Source organism: Papio anubis, chromosome 2 (assembly GCF_008728515.1).
Source record: "Papio anubis isolate 15944 chromosome 2, Panubis1.0, whole genome shotgun sequence".
Lineage (NCBI taxonomy): Eukaryota > Metazoa > Chordata > Mammalia > Primates > Cercopithecidae > Papio > Papio anubis.
Window position 1 is genome coordinate 87,065,155 of NC_044977.1, and position 10,823 is coordinate 87,075,977.

Consider the following 10,823-nt stretch of genomic DNA (forward strand, 5'->3'; position numbering starts at 1 on the left):
CAAACCTGCACGTTCTGCACATGTACCCTAGAGTATCAAAAAAAAGTATTTTAATCCCAAGAGTAACCACTAAAAATATGCAAAGAGCTCTAGCTAAGAATTAAAATGAAATACTAAACCATATTAATTCCAAAAAAGGCAAGAAAAGTGGAACCAAGAAACAGGTCATATCAGAAAAATGGAAAACAAATAAAAATGAGAGAACTAAATCCAACCATATCAATAATTATCTTAAATGTAGATTGACTAAATGCTATAATAAAAAGAAATAGATTGTTTAGACTACATAAAAGTTGTGATTCAACTATATGTTATCTGCAAGAGATACATTAAATACAAAGACACATATAGGTTTAAAACTTAAAAACTGTAAAAGAAATATCATGCAAACACTAATCATAAGAAATATGGAATGGCTAGATTAATATCAGTCAAAATAGACTTCAAGATAAGACAGACTACCAAAAATACAGAACGATATTTCGTAATGACAAAAGGGTCATTTCATCAAAAGACATAGCAATTATAAATGTGTGTTTAATAACAGAGCTTCAAAATGCATACAGCAAAAACGGAAACAGCTAAACGGAGAAATAAACAAATCCACAATCATAGTTAAAGAGATGTTAACACCCCCTCTCAGTAATTGACAAAACAACGAGATTATTAAAAATCAAAAATGGTGTAGAATATGTCAACAATGCTATCAACCACTTTAACCTAATTGATGTTTATAGAACACTAGGCCAGATGTGGTGGCTCATGCCTATAATCCCAGAGTTTTGAGAGGCCAAGGTAGAAGGATCACTTGAGGCCAGCAGTTGGAGACCAGCATGGGCAACATAGCAAGACCCCATCTCTATTTAAAAATTAGCTGGGCATGGTGGCACATGCCTGTAGTCCCATCTATTTGGGAGGCTGAGAACACCACTGCACTCCAGCCTGAGTGACAGAGCAAGACTCTGTCTCTAAAAAACTAGAACAAATAAAAAAATAAAATAGAACACTAAACTCAACAACCACAGAATATACATTGTTTTCTAACCACATTGAAATTAAATTAGAAATCAATAACAAAAAGATATCTATTATAGCCTTTCAAATATTTGAAAATTAAACAACACATTTTCAAATAACCTATGCATCAAAGAAACCGCTTTTCGTCTGACATCTCAGCCAGGCTGCAGTGATTGCCACTGCTCTGTAAGCTTTGCAATGCTATCCAAGGATAACAAGAAGAAAGACCCAAGGAAGTTAGCCAAAAAAGACAAAAACCCAGTGAACAAATCCAGGGGCAAAGCCAAAAAGAAGTGGTCCAAAGGCAAAGTTTGGGACAAGCTCAATAACCAAGTCTTGTTTGACAATTCTACTGTAAGGAAGCTTTGTATGACAAACACTGTAAGGAAGTTTCCAGTTATAGGTTTATAACCCCAGCTGTGGTCTCTCAGAGATTGGAGATTTCAGGCTCCCTGGCTAGGGCAGCCCTTCAGGAGCTCCTTGGTAAAGGACTTATCAAACTGGTTTCAAAACACAGAGCTCAAGTCATTTACACCAGAAATACCAAAAGTGGAGATGCCACAGTTGCTGGTGAAGATGCATGAACAGGTCCAACTGACTGTATATTTGGAAAAACAAAACTTTGTTAAATAAAAAAACAAATCACAGGGAAATTAGAAATATTTTTAAACTGAATGAAATAAAAACATATTATATCAAATTTTGTGGGATGTAGCAATGCAGTGCCTAGAGGGAAATTTTTAGTGTCTATTGCTTATATTAGGAAAGAAGAAAGATCTAAAATCAATTATTTAAGTTTCTATTTTAAGAAGCTAAAAAAAGAGCAAATTAAACCCAAAATATGTGAGAGAAATCATAAATATAAAGCAGAAATCAAGAAAATAGAAAACAAAGAGTATGCAAAAATAACACATCCAAAAGTTTTATTTGAAAAATTTAATAGACTCAGTAAACTCCTGGTTAGGGTGATCAAGAAGAAAGGAAACATAAGCTGTTACTATTACAAATGAAAGAAAGGATAGATCCTACAAATATTAAAAGGCTAATACTGAAATAGTATGAAGTGTATTATGGCAAAAAATTAACACCTGAGATTAAAGGAAACAAATTTCTAAAAGAACAAACTTACTAAAACTGATCTAAAATCAAATTGAAATTTTTAATACCCTGTATGTTTTTTAAAAATGAATGTATTATGAGGCATTCCAAGATGGCCAAATAGGAACAGCTCCAGTCTGCAGCTCCCAGCATGATTGACACAGAAGACGGGTGATTTCTACATTTCCAGCTGAGGTACCTGGTTCATCTCATTGGGACTGGCTGGACAGTGGGTGCAGCCCACTGTCCACTGTTGGACAGAGGGCAAGCCAAAGCAGGGCGGGGCATCACCTCACCTGGGAAGCACAAGGGGTCAGGGGATTTCCCTTTCCTAGCCAAGGGAAGCTGTGACGACTACTTGGAAAAACAGGACACTCCCACCCTAATACTGTGCTGTTCCCAAGGTCTTAGCAACTGGCAGAGAAGGTGATTCTCTCCCTTGCCTGGCTCGGTGGCTCCTGCCCATGGAGCCTTGCTCACTGCTACCCCAGCAGTCTGAGATCAAACTGTGAGGCGGCAGCCCGGCTGGAGGAGGGGTGTCTGCCATTACTGAGGCTTGAGTAGGTAAACAAAGCAGCCAGAAATCTTGAACTGGGTGGAGCCCACCACAGCTCAACCAGGCCTACTGGCTCTAGACTCCACCTCTGTGGGCAGGGCATAGCTGAACAAAAGGCAGCAGACAACTTCTGCAGACTTAAACATCCCTGTCTGCCAGCTCTGAAGAAAGCAGTAGTTCTCCCAGCATGGTGTTTGAGCTCTGAGAACAGACAGACTGCCTCCTCAAGTGGGTCCCTGACCCTGTGTTGCCTAACTGGGAGACACCTCCCAGTAGGGGCCGACAGACACCTCATATAGGTGACTGTCCCTCTGGGATGAAGCTTTCAGAGGAAGGATCAGGCAGCAATATTTGCTGTTCTGCAGCCTCCACTGGTGATACCGAGGCACACAGAGTCTGAAGTGGAACTCCAACAAACTCCAACAGACCTGCAGCTGAGGGACCTGACTGTTACAAGGAAAACTAACAAACAGAAAGGAATAGCATCAACATCAACAAAAACATCATCTACACCAAAACCCCATCTGTAGGTCACCAGCATCAAAGACCAAAAGTAGATAAAATGACAAAGACAGGGAGAAGCCAGAGCAGAAAAGCTGAAAATTCTAAAAATCAGAGCGCCTGTTCTCCTCTAAAGGATCGCAGCTCCTCATCAGCAATGGAACAAAGCTGGATGGAGAATAACTTTGACAAGTTGACAGAAGTAGGCTTCAGAAGTTCAGTAATAACAAATTTCTCCAAGCTAAAGAAGGATGTTCAAATCCATCGCAAAGAATCTGAAAACCTTGAAAAACAATTAGACAAATGGCTAACTAGAATAAACAGCATACAGAAGACCTTGAATGACCTGATGAAGCTGAAAACCATGGCACGAGAACTTCATGATGCATGCACAAGATTCAATAGCCAATTCGATCAGGTGGAAGAAAGGGTATCAGTGATTGAAGATCAAATTAATGAAATAAAGTGAAAAGACAAGGTTACAGAAAAAACAGTAAAAAGAAATGAACAAAGCCTCCAAGAAATATGGGACTATGTGAAAAGACCAATCTATGTCTGATTGGTGTACCTAAAAGTGATGGGGACAATGGAGCCAAGTTGGAAAACACTCTTCAGGATATCATCCAGGAGAACTTCCCCAACATAGCAAGGCAGGTCAACATTCAAATTCAGGAAATACAGAGAACACCACAAAGATACTCCTCGAGAAGAACAACCCCAAGACACATAATTGTCAGATTCACCAAGGTTGAAATGAAGGAAAAAGTGCTAAGGGCAGCCAGAGAGAAAGGTCGAGTTTCCCACAAAGCGAAGCCCATCAGACTAACAGTGGATCTCTCAGCAGAAACCCTACAAGCCAGAAGAGAGTGGGGGCAAATATTCAACATTCTTAAAGAAAAGAATTTTAAACCCAGAATTTCATATCCAGCCAAACTAAGCTTCATAAGTGAAGGAGAAATAAAATCCTTTACAGACAAGCAAATGCTGAGAGATTTTGTCACCACCAGGCCTGCCTTACAAGAGCTCGTGAAGGAAGCACTAAACATGGAAAGAAACAACCAGTACCAGCCACTGCAAAAACAGGCCAAATTGTAAAGACCATCAATGCTATGAAGAAACTGCATCAATTAATGGGCAAAAGAACCAGCAAACATCATAATGACAGGATCAAATTCATACATAACAATATTAACCTTAAATGTAAATGGGCTAAATGCCCCAATTAAAAGACACAGACTGGCAAACTGGATAAAGAGTCAAGACCCATCAGTGTACTGTATTTAGGAGACCCATCTCACGTGCAAAGATGCACATAGGCTCAAAATAAAGGGATGGAGGAAGATCTACAGAGTAAATGGAAAGCAAAAAAATAAAAGCAGGGGTTGCAATCCTAGTCTCTGATAAAACAGTCTTTAAATCAACAAAGATGAAAAGAGACAAAGAGGCCATTACATAACAGTAAAAGGATCAATTCAATAAGAAGAGCTAACTATCCTAAATATATATGCACCCAATACAGGAGCACCCAGATTCAGAAAGCAAGTCCTTAGAGACCTGCAAAGAGACTTAGACTCCCAAACAATAATAATGGGAGACTTTAACACCCCACTGTCAATATTAGACAGATCAACAAGACAGAAGGCTAACAAGGATATCCAGGACCTGAACTCAGCTCTGCAACAAGCAGACCTAATAGACATCTACAAAACTCTCCACCCCAAATCAACAGAATATACTTTCTTCTCAGCACCACATCATGCTTAGTCTAAAATTGACCACATAATTGGAAGTAAAGCACTCCTCAGCAAATGTAAAATAACAGAAATCATGACAAACTGTCTCTCAGACCACAGTGCAATCAAATTAGAACTCAGGATTAAGAAACTCACTCAAAACCACACATCTATAAGGAAACTGAACAACTTGTTCCTGAATGACTGCTGGGTAAGTAACGAAATGAAGGCAGAAATAAAGATGTTCTTTGAAACCAATGAGAACAAAGAAACGACATAGCAGAATCTCTGGGACACATTTAAAGCAGAGTGTAGAGGGAAATTTATAGCACTAAATGCCCACAAGAGAAAGCAGGAAAGATCTAAAATCGACACCCTAACATCACAATTAAAAGAACTAGAGACGCAAGAGCAAAAAAATTCAAAAGCTAGCAGAGGACAAGAAATAACTAAGATCAGAGCAGAACTGAAAGAGATAGAGACACAAAAAACCCTTCACAACATCAATGAATCTAGGAGCTGGTTTTTTGAAAAGATTAACAAAATTGATACACCACAAGCAAGACTAATAAAGAAGAAAAGAGAGAAGAATCAAGGAGATGCAATAAAAAATGATAAAGGGGATATCACAACCAATCACACAGAAATACAAACTACCATCAGAGAATTCTATAAACACCTATATGCAAATAAACTAGAAAATCTAGAAGAAATGGATAAATTCCTGGACACATACACCCTCCCAAGACTAAAACAGGAAGAAGTTGAATCTTTGAATAGACCAATAATAGGTTCTGAAATTGAGGCAATAATTAATAGCCTACCAACCAAAGAAAGCCCAGGACCAATCGGATTCACAGCCAAATTCTACCAGAGGTACAAAAAGAAACTGGTACCATTCCTTCTGAAACTATTCCAATCAATAGAAAGAGAGGGAATCCTCCCTAACTCATTTTATGAGGCCAACATCATCCTGATACCAAAGCATAGCAGGGACACAACAGAAAAAGAGAATTTTAGACCAATATCCCTGTTGAACATCGATGCAAAAATCCTCAATAAAATACTGGCAAGCCGAATCCGGCAGCACATCAAAAAGCTTATCCACCATGATTAAGTTGGCTTCATCCCTGGGATGCAAGGCTGGTTCAACATACACAAATCAATAAACGCAATTCATCACATAAACATAACCAAAGACAAAATCCACATGATTATCTCAATAGATGCAGAAAAGGCCTTTGACAAAATTCAACAGCCCTTCATGCTAAAAACTCTCAAAAAACTAGGTACTGATGGAACGTATCTCAAAATAATAAGAGCTATTTATGACAAACCCACAGTCAATATCATACTCAATGGGCAAAACTGGAAGCATTCCCTTTGAAAATCGGCACAAGACAAGGATGCCCTCTCTCACCACTCCTATTCAACATAGTGTTGGAAGTTCTGGCCAGGGCAATCATGCAAGAGAAAGAAATAAAGGGTATTCAATTAGGAAAAGAGGAAGTCAAATTGTCTCTGTTTGAAGATGACATGATTGTATATTTAGAAAACCCCATGGTCTCAGTCCAAAATCTCCTTAAGCTGATAAGCAACTTCAGCAAAGTCTCAGGATACAAAATCAATGTGCAAAAATCACAAGCATTCCTATACACCATTAACAGACAAACAGAGAGCCAAATCATGAGTAAACTCCCACTTACAATTGCTTCAAAGAGAATAAAATACCTAGGAATCCAACTTACAAGGGATGTGAAGGACCTCTTCAAGGAGAACTACAAACCACTGCTCAAAGAAATAAAAGAGGACATAAACAAATGGAAGAACATACCATGCTCATGGATAGGAAGAATCAATATCATGAAAATGGCCATACTGCCCAAAGTAATTTGTAGATTCAATGCCATCCCCATCAAACTACCAATGACTTTCTTCACAGAATTGGAAAAAATTACTTTAAAGTTCATATGGAACCAAAAATGAGCCTGCATTGCCAAGACAATCCTCAGCAAAAAGAACAAAGCTGGAGGCATCATGCTACCTGACTTCAAACTATACTACAAGGCTACAGTAGTCAAAACAGCATGGTACTGATAGCAAAACAGATATATAGACCAATGGAACAGAACAGAGGCCTCAGAAATAACACCACACATCTACAACCATCTGATCTTTGACAAACCCGAGAAAAACAAGAAATGGGGAAAGGATTCCCTATTTAATAAATGGTGCTGGGAAAACTGGCTAGCCATATGTAGAAAGCTGAAACTCGATCCCTTCCTTACACCTTATACAAAAATTAATTCAAATGGATTAGAGACTTAAATGTTAGACCTAATACCATAAAAACCCTAGAAGAAAACCTAGGCAATACCATTCAGGCCATAGGCATGGGCAAGGACTTCATGACTAAAACACCAAAAGCAATGGCAACAAAAGCCAAAATTGACAAATGGGATCTAATTAAACTAAAGAGCTTCTGCACGGCAAAAGAAACTACCATCAGCATGAAAAGGTAACCTACAGAATGGGAGAAAATTTTTGCAATCTACCCATCTGACAAGGGGCTAATATCCAGAATCTACAAAGAACTCAAACAAATTTACAAGAAAAAAAATAAACAATGCCATCAAAAAGTGGGCAAAGGATATGAACAGACAATTCTCAAAAGAAGACATCTATGCAGCCAATAGACACATGACTAAATGCTCATCATCACTGGTCATCAGAGAAATACAAATCAAAACCACAATGAGATACCATCTCACACCAGTTAGAATGGTGATCATTAAGAAGTCAGGAAACAACAGGTGCTGGGAGGGTGTGGAGAAATAGGAACACTTTTACACTGTTGGTGGGAGTGTAAATTATTTCGACCATTGTGGATGATAGTGTGGCGATTCCTCAAGGATCTAGAACTAGAATTACCATTTGACCCAGTAATCCCATTACTGGGTATATACCCAAAGGATCATAAATCATGCAACTATAAAGACACATGCACACATATGTTTATTGTGGCACTATTCACAATCGCAAAGACTTGGAACCAACCCAAATGTCCATCAATGATAGACTGGATTAAGAAAATGTAGCACATATACACCATGGAATACTATGCAGCCATAAAAAAGATGAGTTCATGTCCTTTGCAGGGACATGGATGAAACTGGAAACCGTCATTCTCAGCAAACGATCACAAGGACAGAAAACCAAACAGTGCATGTTCTCACTCACAGGTGGGAATTGAACAATTAGATCACTTGGACACAGGGCAGGGAACGTCACACATCAGGGTCTGTCGGAGGGTGGGGACCTGGGGGAGGGATAGCATTAGGAGAAATACCTAATGTAGATGATGAGTTGATGGGTGCAGCAAACCAACATGGCACATGTATACCTATGTATCAAACCTGCATGCTGTGCACATGTACCCTAGAACTTAAAGTATAATAATAATTTTTAAAAATGTATTATAAAAACCTCCACATAGAAAAGAAAACCCAAGACCAGGTTGTTCTTCATTGGTAAATTCTATCAAACGTCCAAGAAGGAATTGATGCCAGTTTTAGACAAACCCCTTCAAAAAAACAGGAGGAAATATTTCCCAACTAATTATAAGGTCAACAAAATGCTTATACTAAGAACTGACAAAAGCATGACAAGAAAAGAAAATTGTATACCCGTATTCCTCATGAATATAGCCACAAAACTTCTTACTCTGTTTTTTTAAGAGTGAGGGTCTCACGCTGTCACCCAGGTTGGAGTGCAGTGGTCCAAACATAGTTCACTGCAGCCTTAATCTCTTGGGCCCAAGGGATCCTCCTACTTCAGTCTCCCAAGTAGCTGGGACAACAGGCACATGCCACCATGCCCAGCTAATTTTTTTTTTTTTTTTTAAGATGGAATCTCGCTCTGTCGCCCAGGCTGGAGTGCAGTGGCACAATGTCGGCTCTCTGCAAGCTCCGCCTCCCGGGTTCACGCCATTCTCCTGCCTCAGCCTCCCAAGTAGCTGGGACTACAGGTGCCCATCACCACGTCAAGCTAATTTTTGTATTTTTAGTAGAGACAGAGTTTCACCGTGTTAGCCAGGATCGTCTCAATCTCCTGACCTCGTGATCCGCCCACCTCGGCCTCCCAAAGTGCTGGGATTACAGGCATGAGCCACCGCACCCGGCCCCAGCTAATTTTTTGTGGAGATAGGATCTTGCTGTGTTGCCCAGCCTGGCCTTGAACTCCTGGGCTCAAGTGATCCTCTCACTTCAGCCTCACAAAGCTGTGGGATTATAGGTGTGAGCCAAGCCCCTGCATCTGGCCACACACACAAAAAAAAAATTCTTAGTACAAAATCAGAAAATTGAATACAGCAATATATAAATGGATAATATATCATGACCAAGAATGTATACCCCAGAATGCAAAATGAGTGTAACTCAAAAAGTCAATGTAATTCAGTATTTTTTAACAGACTAAATGAGAAAAACATGATACAGGAAAAGAATTTGACAAAATTCAATACACATTCATAATCACAACTCTCAGAAAACCAGCAATGCAAGAGAAGTCATTATGGAAATGCAGATTAAAAGCATAAAGACACACCACACCCACTAGAATGGTTAAATTTAAGACTGTCAACATCAAATGTTGGCAAAGATGTAGATTACCAGAACTTCCATAAAATACGGCAGGAATGTAAAATGGTACAATCACTTTGAAAAGCTTTGGCAGTTTCTTATGAAGATATCCATGTACCTACTCTTTAACCCAGCAATTCTACTTCTGCATATTTACTCAAGAGAAATGAAAATGTATTTCCACAAAAAGCCCTGTAGATGAATATTCATAGTGGCTTTATTCATAATAGCCTGAAACAAGAAACAACCCAAATGTCCATCAATAAGAGAATGAATAAACAAATTTTGACCGGGTACAGTGGCTCACACCTGTAATCCTAGCACTTTGGGAGGCCAAGGTGGGTGGACTGCTTGAACTCAGGAGTTGGAAACCAGCCTGGGCAACATGGTGAAACCCCATCTCTACCAAAAATAAAAAATAAATAAAATTAGCCAGGCGTGGTGGTGCACACCCACCCATAGTCCCAGCTACTCAACAGGCTGAGACAGGAGGATCACTTGAGCCCGGGAGGTTGAGGCTGCAATGAGCCATGATTGTGGCACTGTACTCCAGCCTGGGTAACAGAGTAAGACCCTGTCTCAAAAAAAAAAAAAAAAATTGGGGTATACTCACACAATGGAATACATATTACTCATCAATGAAAATTCTCACTTTCAGTATACAGACTTCCCCTTCATTTCTCAGTTTTTACCTTCATGCCTCATCATTTCCATTCTTGAACTACAGTCCTCTGATTGGGGGATGGTTTCCACTTCTTCAGAGACTACACCCTTCGACTCTTTCATGGGTGGCAGGGGAAGCAGTTAAAAAGGAGCAAAACTGATGCACGCAACGACATAGATGAGCCTCACAGACACCATGTTGAGTCATAAGGCACAAACAGTACATTTATATGATTTCATTTATATGAATATGTTGACAAACAACTAAGTTATGGTGAAAAAACACATAATAGAGGATGCCTCTGGAGGGGATAAGAAGGAATGTGAGGAAACTTTCTGGGGTGATGGAAATGTTCTATATCTTGCTAGGAGTGTGAATTACCTGGGTATAACTCATTTCCCAAAACTCACTGGATTTTATGCTTCATATTTATACATCTTTATATGTATACATTTTATCTTTAAAAAAGGAAAGAAGAACAAGAGCAGGAGAAGGAGGAAGAAGAGGAAAAAAGAAAGGAAGCTGTGGTGAGAGTACAGGACTGAGATTGAGACTTGTTTGAAAGTCTGCATAAAGACCAATGGCACCTCCCAGCTTCCCATCCCCATCCCACC

The 10,823-nt window shown here is 39.4% G+C and overlaps 1 pseudogene; it reads left to right on the forward strand.

Annotated features, from left to right (window-relative positions):
• The first annotated feature begins 1,079 nt into the window (after positions 1 to 1,079).
• LOC101002417 lies at positions 1,080 to 1,734 on the forward strand (annotated as a pseudogene).
• Positions 1,735 to 10,823: the final 9,089 nt, after the last annotated feature.